This window comes from Martes martes (assembly GCF_963455335.1).
Source record: "Martes martes genome assembly, chromosome: 1".
Taxonomy (NCBI): Eukaryota; Metazoa; Chordata; class Mammalia; order Carnivora; family Mustelidae; genus Martes; species Martes martes.
The window spans coordinates 2,249,009-2,262,970 of NC_137888.1; the positions used below are offsets into that span (position 1 = coordinate 2,249,009).

At 61.3% G+C, this 13,962-nt stretch overlaps 1 protein-coding gene across 1 annotated transcript in view; it reads right to left on the minus strand.

The window, feature by feature from the left end:
- The window catches only part of AGPAT3 (1-acylglycerol-3-phosphate O-acyltransferase 3), a 79,938-nt gene extending 66,630 nt beyond the window's left edge, over nt 1–13,308 (minus strand). The window contains exon 1 of the mRNA XM_080797396.1: nt 13,167–13,308. The gene's annotated coding sequence lies outside the window, so the exon portion shown is untranslated. The remainder of the gene's footprint in view (nt 1–13,166) is intronic.
- Nucleotides 13,309–13,962: the final 654 nt, after the last annotated feature.

Here is a 13,962-nt window from a genome sequence, read left to right on the forward strand (position 1 = left end):
GCCAGGCTACGGTCCGGCCACCGGCTTTCCGAGAGAAGAGACGCTGCTCTGGGGTGTGCTGAGCCATGAAATGATTCAGCAGCAGGGAAAACCAAAAGTTGGCACGGCCACGTCGCCCTGCTCTGGGGTGACATGCAGACACCCCGTCTTGGTGCGGGCTGGCGGAACAGCTCTGCCGTGCTCCAGACCTGCCAGGCCCGGGCGAGACGCTCCGCGGTGATGCTACCACACTCCCCCAGCCGCGGACAAAAGCCACCCTCGTCCCCCGCTCCACCGGGGGCAAAGCAGGGAGAAGCCGGCGCCAGAGGACGGACGCGCTGGGGTGCTGGTGGCCCGGCCCAGCTGGAACGCGGCCGTGCGGAGCGCAGACGTGGCTTCTCCCCTTGCTCCCCCTTCCCGACGAGGCACCCACCAGCCTGAGTCGCCTTCCACGTGCTCCAGTCCTGGGGCAGCCCGGCCACAACCACGGCACGACGCATCGGGTGACGCTGCTTCTCCGACACACGTGCGGCAGGACGCAGGCACGCCTCTTCCCGAAGCGCTTCGGCAGTGGGTGCCCCCGGCACAGCCCGTGGAGTCAAGGCCAGCCCTCTCCGTCTTCACCGGCGACAAGGGCAAACGGCTCAGGTCAGCGGCCCAGGGTGAGTTAAAGACGGGGCCACAGAGACCGTGTGCAGGGTGTGACCGTGTGTTAGAAGCACATGTGTGTGCGTCCTAACTCAGACGCGGGGTCGGGGAGCCACCGCGAGGACTGGAGCAGAGCGCAGCAGGGACGGCCTTCGGACTACGGGAGTGAGTCCGCGGCAGCGACCCGAGGGGCCTGCCTGGAGGGGGTTGGCAGCAGGGGTTCCCCAATGAGTGGCTGGGGGAGGGCAAGAGACACAGCGGAAAGGGGGTCCTCGGCAGGGCCTGGGGGGATGGAGGGAGGGCCGTGGGTGCCGGTGGAACGGACAGGGAAGGGCCCGCTAAGTCCCCGGCACACACCTGAGAGGCGATGTGGAAAGTGCGTGGCTGAGAACCAGAGCCGGGGGGGCGGTCCCCACACAGCACGAAGACAGCGTCAGACGAGCCTGGAAATAACCCCGTTCTAGGTGCCAAAGGGGTTTTCCTCTCGTTTTGATTCCAGTCCCCAAACCCACACGAGCGATCCATCCCACTTGTGGACGTCGGCGTCGTCTGTCTTAAAACGCCAGCTGTCCCCGTGGGCACCACGTCCCGCGTGCGGATGGCAGCCCTCAACGGGCCAACAGGCTCCCCTGCGATCGTAGCCATCCACCGGGGACTCTGCTGGCTCTTGGACAGCGGAGATCACCTCAGCCGCGTGGACGGCACAAGCGCCAACAGAAAGCCGAGGTCACCGAGGACAAACTCTGTCACACTCTGCAGCTGCGTCTGAAACGTGTCACAGCGCTTGACAAGGGTGAGCTGGGGAGGGAGGGTCTCGGCTTCGACCCCCGGAGAGCACAGGGGTCTTCCCGGGTGATCTCAGTCGTCAGGCGCACCTAAGTCTGTGACGTTCTCTCCCGTCCCGCGGTTGGCGGACCTTCTCCTCCGTCAGTGACACCTTTAGAAGTCCCTGTTTGAGTCCAGAAAATTAACCCAGGGGCGCCTGACTCCCGGTTTCGGCTCAGGTCAGGATCTCAGGGTTCCCGAGCTTGAACCCACTGTCGGGCTCTGCAGGGAGCCTGCCTGACCCCCCAGCTCTAGTTCCGATTCTCTTTCTGCCTGCTGCTCCCCCGGCGGCACACTCCCTCTCCCTCTCTCTCGAATAAATAAATAAGTCTTTTAAGAGAAAGAAAGAAAGAAAGAAAGAAAGAAAGAAAGAAAGAAAGAAAAAGAAAGATTGACCTCACACAGCGCCCCCAGATCAGTCCCACACTGGGGCTCCGGGCAGCAGCCGAGCCTCTCCAGGGAGACCTGCAGGAACCCAGGGAAACAGCCCCCCGGAACTATCCAAATTTGCACGCGAGACGGCAAAAAAGCGGTGGGATTCAACCCTCCGGAAACGCAGACTTCGGTTTGCGACGGTCACGATCGTATCGTCACTACTGTTGGTTTGTGTTATTAGTGGCCGTGTGCAAAGTGTTTGGAACTAACAGAGGACAATGAAATCCACGCAAGGAACAGACACTCAGCGAGAAAGCGGCAGATTTGGAAGGAACTAAAGAGAATGTTCTTTTTTAAAGATTTACTTATCGGAGCAAGAGAGAGTGTGCGCGCACGTCACACTGGTGGGGGGAGGCAGGGGAGGGCGGAGGGAGAAAGATGATCCCCAGCGGACTCCGCACCCAGCGCAGAGCAGGACATGGGGCTCGATCTCACGACCCCGAGATCACGACCTGAGCCAAAACCAAGAGTCGGGTGCTTGACCCACCAAACCACCCAGACACCCCGAAGAGAATGAAAAGTTCCAGGAGCTGGTGCCACAGCAGACAAGGCGGGGACAACGGCAGAGCTGGGGCCTGAAGGAACCGCCCAGGAGGCGGCACAAAACGACAGAGAGAGAAGCGGCACGAGCAAGGACGAAGGGGCTGGAGGCTGGGGGGGTCGTCGGGCAGCGCTCGGCAAACCGACAGCCGGAATTTCTCCCGAATTCTGGAAGGACACAGCCCTTTATCTCCAGGAAGCAGGACGAGTGAGAAGAAAGGCCCCGCGGGCTGGAGGGAAGGAGGCCAGAGGGAGGGAGCACAGAGCGGCCGGGGAGAACCGGACACGGGCACGGGAGGCCAGCTGGCGGGACGGCCGGCTCCCTGGGGCGGCCACCGCGTCAGCCAGGGTACAGCAACGTGACACCATCCAAGTGTCAGAAACGGCCGGACACTCAGCGCCACACACCGTGGCCTCTGCCCACAGTAGCCAGAGCCAAGGTCAGTAACACAAAGGTGACCTGAAATCGCCGCGCTCAGAAGCGAAAGCCCTTCTGCTTCACTTGTGGGTGTCACTCCCGGGTCACAGGAGAACCAGGACCCTGAAAAGTGCTCAGACTGCGCAGGGAGAGGACCGCAGCCCAAACACAGGGCACACGGCGCAGCAGAGCGGGGACGGGGGGAGCCTGAAGTCTGAGGACAGAAATCAAGAAGCTATGCTCGGAGAAAGTAATAAAGAATCGTAAAAAGTAATAACGAGACAACTCAGTAACCCGGAAAGAGACGCTGGGAGATTCCCAAGGAGCGTGGCGAGACATGAAGGCCGGGAAGGCACAGCACCCGCGGAGCGGAGCCGCCGGAGCCGGGCTCCTCACCAACCGCAGGACAGGACCAGAGAGAAACCTGTGCTACGAGGAGTCAAGAAAACAGCTCTAAAAATGAAAGGGAACTTCGCGTCCCATAGAGATCTGAAAACCGAGAAAATACCAGAACCTTTGCACCAAGAAGCAGAGAACATGAATGAAACAAACCACGTTCAGACGGAATCGGAAACTGACGGATCCGGGGCTCGTGAAGACACAGAACCAGGACGTCATCACGGGTCCACACAGACGCCCTGCTGGGACCAGAAGCGACATAAAACACACACGATCTCGGTCTCACAGCAGCTCCGCCACGCAGCACGGAGAGAGGCCACAGCACCCGACTCAAGTCAGGAGAGGGGCATTGTCCAGACGCCAGAGCTCGCGGGGACAGGGTGTGATAAAGGACAATTATGAGCCAAAGCCACTTTGGACACAGGAGCAGACAATCCCCCACAAATTAGCACAAAACAACTCAACGCAGTAACGTAGCAAGAAATAATAGAGCCCGGCCACGCTGGGATTCTCCAGGGAGGCAGGGAAGGACCCACATACCTCACGGAATTAACAGACAAATGGAAAAACCATGCGTGATCCACTCAATACATGTGGGGAAAAAGGCTTCGTAAAACATTTTCAGCAAAATATTCTTAGAAACAAGACAACTGGGGCGCCTGGGTGGCTCCGTGGGTTAAAGCCTCTGCCTTCAGCTCAGGTCATGATCTCGGGGTCCTGGGATCGAGCCCCGCATCGGGCTCTCTGCTCAACGGGGAGCCTGCTTCCCCCTCTCTCTGCCTGCCGCTCTGCCTGCTTGTGATTTCTGTCTGCCAAATAAACAAATAAAACAAACCAACAAAAAGAAACGAGACAACTTTCTTAACCTGAAAGGGGGAATCTACAGAAAAATAAGCATCCTCTGTTTCTGTAACTTCACATGCATTTGGAACAGGTGACATCGTCCAGGGAAGTCTATTACTCTCAGTGACCCTGTCACACGGACCCCCCGCCCCATGCCCCGTGCAAAGGAACCACTGACCCCTTGACTCCCCTCCCGGTCAAAACGAGAGCTTGGACCGGTGTTCTCACCCCCTGGCACCCACCCCATGCACTAAACCCGGGAGCTGCCCCTGGGGACAGGAAGGCCCCTGGGCTGTGCCCGTGCCTAACCCCAGCCAGGTCACCTCACACTGGCTAAGGGTACCTGGGCCGTGTGTCCCAGGAGCATGGCTGACACCCTGGTCGCTTGTGACTGTGAGGAGCCCCTTCACTGCCCCCGAGCCTCCGAGGTGGTGAGGACCTGTGGCCCGTGTCACTCCTGGCTGGGGTCAAGGGCACCTCGGAGTCCCCGGGCCTCGAAGCACGCTGCCTGCCACGGGGCACTGTCCACTGGGCGGGACCGCTCACTGACAGGTTGGCCCCACCGGCTGGATGGTTCTCTTCACTGTCACAGCCGCGTGCCACCCTCTTGCCACCACCGCGGGCACACGCACGGGCTGACCGTCCCCTCGCGGTTGGCTGGTGCTTTGCCAGTGGACCCTGGAAGCATCGTGTGTGGAGACATGTCCTCGGGCCCCGTTTTCTCTCTTGAGACCCCCACCCCGGCCTACCGCGGGCTGCCTGCTTCCCTCCCCCGAACAGGTGCGGCCCCTGCACCGCGCACGGCAGGTGCCCCAGGAGTACCCATGAGCTGGGTCTCCGTCGCCCCCAAGTCAGGCTGCAGGTGGTGTCCGAGCCCAGCACCCCACAGGCCTCTCCAGCGACAGAAGCTTCCGGAACATTGCTGGTGGCCGCACCACGGGGGTTTCCTGCTCGGGCCACTCGGTTCACCGACAATCGTCTGTTGGATTCCCTGACCTGCCGTCTGTCTCTACACTTTTCTCGTTTACTCTTTCAAGACTTTCGATGTCAGTATAACACCCACGCAGAAAAGTGCACACAAGTGTGCTGCTCACACTTCTACGCACCACACACGCCCACGTAACCAACACGTGGCTCGAGGAAGAACACTTCCCCGAGGAGCCGGTGCACCTCCCTGACCCAGCAGCGGGACCTCCGTGCGAACGGAACCAGGCCGTGGGCACGCTTTGCTCGGCACACCTGGGACAGCCACACGCATGTGCCCTCCCACGCAACTGCTCCGTCCTCCTCCCCACCGTGTGAATGTTCCAGAAGTTTCCTCCACGTGTTCTTTGCAGACAGGCACTTAGAGCATTTCCAGGGTTTGTGCATTAGGACGAAGGCTGCCGGCACCTCCTGCCCGGGGGTCCCGGTGTACACGAGCCGATACCCCCAGGAGCGAACCGCCTCCGGGCAGGTCCCACCACGTGTCCCTACGCACGGCGCCCCATTAGCGCCACACACAGCCCCAACCCCGGGTCTCTGCAGCTGTCTCATGCCACAGCACCTGGCCGGTGGGCCGGCACCTCCCTGAGTCTCGTTTCCACTCCTCCCCGACGCGCAGGTGAGTCGTCACTCTCTCTCGCTCGTTATTTTTCTTTGTCTTCCCACCTCTGATCCCAGGGACGGCAACGGGAGGGTTCAGAACTAAGACGGGGTGGGGCGTGCCGGGGGCTCAGTCAGTTCAGCGTCTGACGCTTGATTTCCATTCGGGTCATGATCTCAGGGTCCTGGGATTGAGCCCCACATAAGGCTTCATGCTCAGTGAGGGGTCGGCTTGGGGTTCTCTCCCTCCCTCTGCCCCTCCCCCTGCTCTCACACACACACACACACACACACACACACTCTCTCTCTCTCTCTCTCAAATAAGTAAATCTTAAAAAAGAAAAAAAGAAAGAGAAGAGAAGAAAAGGGGCGCCTGGGTGGCTCCGTGGGTTAAGCCTCTGCCTTCGGCTCAGGTCATGATCTCAGGGACCTGGGATCGAGCCCCGCGTTGGGCTCTCTGCTCATCGGGGAGCCTGCTTCCCCTTCTCCCTCTGCCTGCTTCCCTGCCTACTTGTGATCTCTGTCAAATTAATTAATTAATTAATTAATTTTTTTTAAAAAAGAAAATCCTAAACGTCTGCAAATAAATGACAGGAAATGGAGACTGGTAAGGTGACCAGCAATCAAAGCGATACCCAAAATCAAATACATTTCTCCTCAACGCCAACAAGGAGTTAAAAAATAAATTTTCAGTAAAAAATAAAACTTAAAAATGTCACTTGGAAAAGCGACAGAAGTCGTTAAGGCAGGCTGAGGGACATGGGGGAGCCTCCCGGGAAGCCAGGGGCGACCCGCAGTGACCGACCGAGACACGGGCCACACTCGCAGCGGGAGGACCAGCCCCTGACGGCGGAAAAGTCCTCCCGGCTCATCACCACAGTCCGTGCCCTTTCCGTCGAAATCCGGACAGGTTTCCACCAGGCCTCAGAGGCCGGCTTTAAGCCCTGACCCAGAGCAGCGACCGGCAGGGATGGCCAGGTGCTCCCGAGACCCCGCGGGGAGGCCGAGCAGACGCGGCGACCAGAGGGACGGAGAACCCGACAGAAGGCGCCCGGACACGCGGCTGCGGTGCCACCAGGTGGGCCGGGAAAGAGGGCCGCGCTGAGGACAGTGTGGACAAGCGGGGCTCCCGGGGGGGGCAGAAGAGCACTGGGCTCCCCGCTTCTCACCCCCAGGGTCAGCTCCGGGGGAGGCAGGGCCTGCGGGTGGAGGGCACACCTCAGGCTTCCGCAAGAGAGTGCGGGAGCTCGCACGAGTGCCCCAGGGTGGGGAACGACTGCTCAGCACCGTGGGAAAGGCCGCCGCCCCCCCCACAAAGGGGACGGTGGGTGAAGCCCCAGGAGAGCCGGCCTGGCCTTCCTCGTCATCTGTAAGGGAGAAGGCCGCAGGCGCGCACGTGAGCACACGAGAAAACGGGTGTGCAGGACCCCAGGCAAGGCACAGGTGAGGTCTGCAGGGAGGGACCTCGGAGCGGAACGCGGCGTCTGTGCGGGGAGGCGCTCAGCGGCATCAAGCGGGAAACGCAAACAAGGTCACGACCAGACGGGACATGGTGCATCCGCTCCGTCTGCGAGAGCTCCCAACAGCATCGAGGGCTCGAGAGCGGGAAGGTCCCCCGTCCAGCAGCTGGTGGTTGTGCAGCGTGGGACACGCGTGGGGGAAACAGCCAGGGCCGCGGGGAGGGCTCCGGTGCCAGAGCCTCGCCCCCTGGTAGCTGCACCTGCAGCTAGACGGGCGGCGCGGACCCGGGTCAGGGTCAAGAGAGCCATCTGGCCTCGGGGCACACTCTGTAAACATCTTCCGCAGACCGTCTCCGCACAGACTGGAGGAGGGCCCCCCGCACGCACGTGCAGACGCCCGAAGTTCCCGTTCCCCCCCAGACACGGACCCTCGGTGCCGTCTTCTCTCCCCCTCCCTGCGCCGTCAGAGAACCCTCACCCTGTTTCCAGCAGCCGCGCCTGCGACGGACGGACAATACTTGGGGTTTTCATCTGCACGGGGAGCCTCGGATTTCCGTCACCCGGCGTTTTTGCTTCTCGTGCATTTTGTCCTCGTTTCCTGAGCTCAGTTACTTTATGTCAAAAATTAAACCAATGTCTTAGACCAGATGTTGTAAGAATTGCGGCCTGTGGGCTGAATTCGGGCAGCAACATTTTTTATTTGGTGTGCACTTTGTTAGAAATAAATAACTGCATATAAAACCCCAGATTCCCGCCTTGTCCCAGCGAAACACAAACCTGCTTCTGCTAGTCCTGCGTCCGCCCGGCCGCGCCGGCTGGGGGTCCCGCTGCCTGGGGTCAATGGCCAGGGGCGAGTGCTCAGTGCTGGGGGTCAGCGCTGGGGTGAGAGGTCAGCGCTGGGGGTCAGGGCTGGGGGTCCAGCGAGCACACCCAAGAGAAGAGGCCTCGGCCGTCACTCTTGGGCCCGTAGCCGTCCCCCTCTGTCTCACACCTGCCCTGCCCCGGGCTCTCCTTGCTGCTTGGCCTGTCAGACTCTGTATTCACAACGTTATGCGGTTTTATTTACCGAAAAAGAAACGTTCGTACCCGAGAACTCCCTACGCTATAAGGAAAAGCAGTGAGGGGCACACGGTGGTTGGAGCCCCGGGAAAACGCCACACTCGCCCAGGCCAGGGTGACCTGCGGCGGTCACTGCGTTTTCGAACACGGTCGCCAGAACCTGGGTTGTGACAGCCCGCCCCTTGACTCACGCCTGAAAACAGTGACTAACGTGTGCCGACGCGTGTGTGCTTGGACCTCCGCAACCATCTGGAAGCGCCTGGTGCTTTCCCAGCCCCGGACCCTGCGTTGCCGGGTCACAGCTCACCGCCGGGCCCGGCAGAGGAGACCCGTGGTAGCCACGCGGCTTTTTCTAAAACAAAAACAAACACGACCTGGCCGTGCATTATCGACACTGAGGACTGTTTCACCACGTCCTTCCACTTTTGTGGAAGTCACTGAACGCTGCCTGGGAGGCAGTCATGGGGCCTGGACCCTCGGACCCCCTCAAGAGAGAACCTGCCAGACGGCACCAATGGGCCCTCCATGGGGGGCTGGGCCTGAGGGGCCCCGGGCTCCCGGGTTGGGGCAGTCCCAGCTGGAGGACCCCAGCGCGACTTTCTCAGAGCGGCAGGAGAGGTTCTCCCTCGCCAGGCCTCTGCCATCCGGTCTCCTCTCACCGCATCAGACCAGCATGGTGGCCCCAGTGCCCCTCAGTGTCCCTCCCCGTGCCCCTCAGTCCCCACAGCCTCTCTCCCAGCCAACCTTCTGCACCTCTCTTTTTGGCACTTGCTTTCTACATCCCCCAAACCGATGCACTCCCCATGTAAGACTTGCCTTCTGGCTCGTTTCGGCAAAAATGGCTTCACCAGGTAGACCAGCTGACAGACCTCACAGAACATGGGGGTTACGTCTCTTCCTAGGAAAAGGCACGTTCATTCAACAGCTTTCGACGGACAGTGGTCTCCAGTCGAAACCAGTCCATGGGACGCCGGACCAACACTGGTGCCCTCCCCACGCGCGACCCAGCACAAGCCCTTCGTCTCGCTCCCACCAAGCGCACAAGGCAGCAGAGCTCGCACGGATTTGCGTGACCTGACTTTCCCCAGTGTGACATCATATCTAGCATGTGTCTGTTTCCACCCTCTCAGATGGGGATTTCTGGTCCCCGGTCCACCGAGGGCAGCCTCCCAAAAGTAAGAAAGGTTTTAAATGACTACTTACGTGACGCCAACCACTTAGTTTCAGAAATGTAGATTTTTCACACACTGAGTTTTCTGAGCATCGAGGTGCTCTGGGTTCCAGAAGCCCTTTGAAGTCTACATTGGTCACCCGCTCGCCGGGCGGCCTCAGCAAGCCCTCCCCTCGCTCAGTTTCTCCATCCGTGTAACGGGGCAAGGCCGCTGTCCTCACAGGGCTTTTCCCAGAAGCAAACACCTAATGTGCTCATGAAACCCCTCACAGAGTGGCCATCGTTGTAGCTGCTGTCACAGGCCCATCCGCAAAGCCTCAGTGAGGAGGCAGGGGACACTCTTAAAGACCGCGTACGATTATAAAGGCTTCGGGTTGGCCAACAACGTGAGGAAGGAGAAGGCTCCAGAGCTGCGCAAACCCAGCAGGTGCCCACCATCCGGGCACCCAAGTTGCCGCCGAGCACCACGTCTGGCTGAAGGTACTTCCTTGCAGCATGCGGCTTTTGACTACTGGTCGCGGCAGGATTCATTACCATGGTTCGCTATTACCGATTTCACCCCCCACCCACTTTCAGAAAGGAATCGAGAAGGTCCACATTAATAATGCATGGCCTCCCCGAGTCGCCTGGGGACAGGCCTCTTGGCCACTGGCACGCTGCTCCCACCACGCGCCCAGCCTCGGTCCTGAGTCCTATGGAAGAATGCCGCCTGTCACACAACCATCTGCCCACACCAGCATCCAGGATGTACCCTACCTGCGACCCCTCCAGCTACGCTCGGGAAGGGACAGCGATCAGACCACAGCGTCCACAGCCAGTGAGACTTTACCCTGCAGGGGGAACAGGGGCTGGCCTCCCCCTACCCCTCCCGCCACCTCCCAAACGGTCACACAGATGCCCTCCCAAGATGACCACCTCTCAGACTTTGCTCCACAAAGATAATCCAAACACGGCAAATCCTGATAACCGAAAGGAAGGCTTGCCAAGGATGAACCACTCACGTGTTTGCAGTAACTGGCGATTAATGTTAAGATCATTCCGAAGCAGTTGTAGGAAGGGCAGATTAAGTCACGGACATTTTGCTTTACAACTCGAAACAACTCACTTACAGCCTCAGACATTCTTGGGTTAACCAAAAGTAAAACCCATGAAACTTCGGAGCAATTGCTTTACAACGTTCAGCCCAACCTCACTGTAACAGCCATTTCTCAGTAAGACTGAGCGACTGAAGTTCTTACCTTCTACAAACCATTTAAAAGGAAACAGACAAATGTAACCACTCGGGTCCTTTGCTCTATAAATATCAATCAGCCACAACTTCTACCACTAAACGCTCTGAGTTCTGACAAGGCCGGGGAGGGAGGAGAGGACTGGACGTGGACGCTACTGCTTTTGCCAGATTTTGACGGTGACAGGGGGCCGCCGCTACCGGGTGAGGGGCTCCTGGTCTACCCCTTAAGCACGCCCTCGCCTGTCTCCCGAGTAAAGTCAGGCTGGAAGTCAACAGAAGGTGTGCAATTCAGGGGTAAAATGTGACAGGACAAGTTAACCGGACCCCTCCCCCCCACCACACACACACAAAAAAGAAAAACAAAACAAAACAAAAGCAATAAATCTGGCTCTTCTCAACACAACTTCTGTTTTTTATTTTCCCTGTTCACAAGGATTTCGGTATTTCCCTCCTCCCTCTGATCAGACCCCAGATGAAAACGTACGGACTTTGAGGAGATGGCGAGGTCTCAGAAGACGGGAGCCTCGGCTTCTCAGCTGGAATCTGGCCCCACCACTCTGTGACTAACCTACAGCAGGCAGCCAGACCTCCGTTCTCCCAGACGCTCTTTCCCAAGTTGGCAGCGTGATCAGAGAGAACACGGGCCACGGCTACGTATCAGGGCGAACTCAGTTACCATGGGAAGCAGGAGTCAAAACGGAGATACCAGATCACCTTGGTGGACACACATTTCCTACCTTTCAAAATACAACACCTGCTTTGGCTGTTCCTGGGCGCTGGCCCCGCAGACCTGGGTTCGGGCGGGGAGGGGCACTCGTGCAGGCGCTGAGCCCACCCCATGGGCCAGCCCAGGGCCGAGGGCACCGGCTGAAGGATCCTTCCTGTGCCTTCCCTGACCATCCTACAACCCTGTCTCTCCCCCTGCTCTCGCACATGCCTCAGTTTATTGCGAAGACACAAACCTCTCGGTAGAGATTTCCCGGCTGGGCCCCCCGCTCCGGGTGGCACGAACAGCAAACTCTGGCCAAACATGGCCACTATGCATGCACATGGCACCAAGGTGGCTGTTTGAGACACCAAGGCGGCTACCTTCCAGGGCCAAGAAGAGGCCCTTCCCATCCTGTCAACCCCATGTAGCCTCTCTTTCAAACAATGTAATCATGGAGATCCCTCCGGGTGACAGAAATGGATACAGAAGTGAGCCCTAACAGTCTGACTGTAAAACCCTGAGAGGGGCACGTTGTCATGATGCTCGAGTGGGGGGAGGGGCAACAGGAAGTGATCAAATTAGAGAATGTTCAAAACCTCACTGAGACCCCTACGAAGCTTTGCAACAGGGAAACGGGGACCAGTAACCCCTAAAGGAGTCTGGGGCTGCAGGGGGGCAACCGGGAGCATGGGGGGGAGGGGCCTTTGGGTGTGGCCCCCACACCGGGGCCCCCAGCACCAGCACAGCAGTGGTGGACTTGGGCTCCCTGGGACAGCAGTGGTGGCCTTGGGCTCCCTGGGATGACTGTCACTTCTTGGGCGGGTGGCTGCTTCCCATCCCAGACTCTCCGAAGGCCAGCGGTCCTCATTTCTCCTTCTATCAAGATCATATTTCCTACAAAAAGGAACCTACCTGCTCAAGTGTTCCCTTAGACAAGACTGTTAATATTGTGCTTAAAAAAAAAAAAAAAGGCCCCGGAAGCCGTTTATGACAGCGTTTTCCCTACCGCACTGAACTTCTCTCAAAGTTAAAAAAAAAAAAAAAAAACCTGCCCAATTTTTCAAGGTAGCTTCGACTGCTAATAATAACCCTCCTTTCCGGGGTCCTGCGGTGGGCCGCGGGGGCGAGGGGGCCCCGCCGCGGAGAGCGCTGCGGTCACCGACTGACCCCATCCCTCCTCGAGCGGTGGAAATTCACAGTCGGCCTTGGTCCAAACGCCAAAGTCAAATCCGAAAACTCGGCGCCCGCCGCCCCCCGCGCGCCCCACCGGCAGCCCCCCGCTCCCTCGGACCGGCAAAAAGTGAAACTAAGCCTGGGCCGCGGCCTGAGCGGTTAGGGGGGAAGCGCGGGGTCCCCAGCGCCCCCAGGCCAGGCAGGGGGCCCGTCGCGTCCGCGGGGGGGGGGGGAGGCAGAGGGCCCCCCCAGCAGAGTCCGCGGCGGGAGGGTCGTGCCCTCCCTCAGCCCCGGCCCGGCCCGTCCAGGGGCGCCCCCTCCCCCGGCGGCTCCCCCTCCTCCCCGCACCCCGGGCCCCCTCCCCTGGAGGCTGCAGCGGCCTGAGCGGCGCGGACGGGGAGGTGTCCTGGGCCTCGGCCCGGACCGGGCACCGGGGAGGCTGGGGGTGCGGGAGGACCCGGGCCCGCGGACCACCCCCGGCGCCCCCCACCCCGGTCCTCCCGCAGGCCCCGCGCCGGGCGGAGCGCAGCCGGCCCACTGCGGCGCGGGGGAGCAGCGGGGCCCGGGCCCGCCTGGGTGGGGGCCGACCTCGGGCGGAGGAGCGACCTCGGGCGGCGGGGGGCGGGGGAGGGGGAAGCGACCTCGGGCGGCAGGAGGGGGGCCCCGACCTCGGCGGGGGCCGCGCCGCTCACCTGCAGCCGCCGCCACCTGCTCGTCGCGCGCGCGGCCTCGGCGTCGCCTCCGCGGCCACTCCGGCCGCTGCGCTCCGGCCCTGGGCGCGCCCGGCCCTGCGTCGGGCCTCAGCGAGTGCGGCGCCCGCCGCCCCCGGCCCCCATCCCGCCCCGCCCGGCCCGCCGCCCTCCGCCCTCGGCCGCGCCGCCCCGCCACTTCCTGTGCGCGGCGATCCCACAGTTCCGCCGGCGCGCGGGGAGGGGGGGACACGCGGGGGGGACACGCGGGGACACGCGGGGGGGCGCGCGGGGGGGCGCGGGGGGCCCGGGGGGACACGCGGGGGGGACTCGGGGGGACACGTGGGGGACGGGGGACTCGTGGGGGGTGCGCGGGACAAGGGGGTCCTGGCCGGGGGAGGGGGGACACGTGGGGGCGCCGGCGGGGAAGGGGCCCTGGCAGAGGTCGCCGAACGGACGCGCGTGAATCCGGGGCGGGGACCGGAGCCGGCGGGGCACGTGGGTTGCGGGACCAGCCAGGCAGGTCAGGGGGCGGGACTGACGCGAGGAGGGGATGGGGGGGCGCAGTAGGTGGGGGGGGCGGGGAGACAGCACCGTGGGTCCGGCGACCCTCGAGCCCCCCCATCTCCCCCGCGTCCCCCCACCCCCCGCGGGCACTGGCTCGTTTCCGGGCTTGAGCTCCTCCCCTAGTCCGGGTCACAGCTGGGGGGGGGGGGGTTGCGGCCGCCGCAGGGGGGGTGGATCGCGCGCGCGTCACCGTCACCGGGGACCGTCCTGGGTCCTGAGAGCCGGGGCTCTG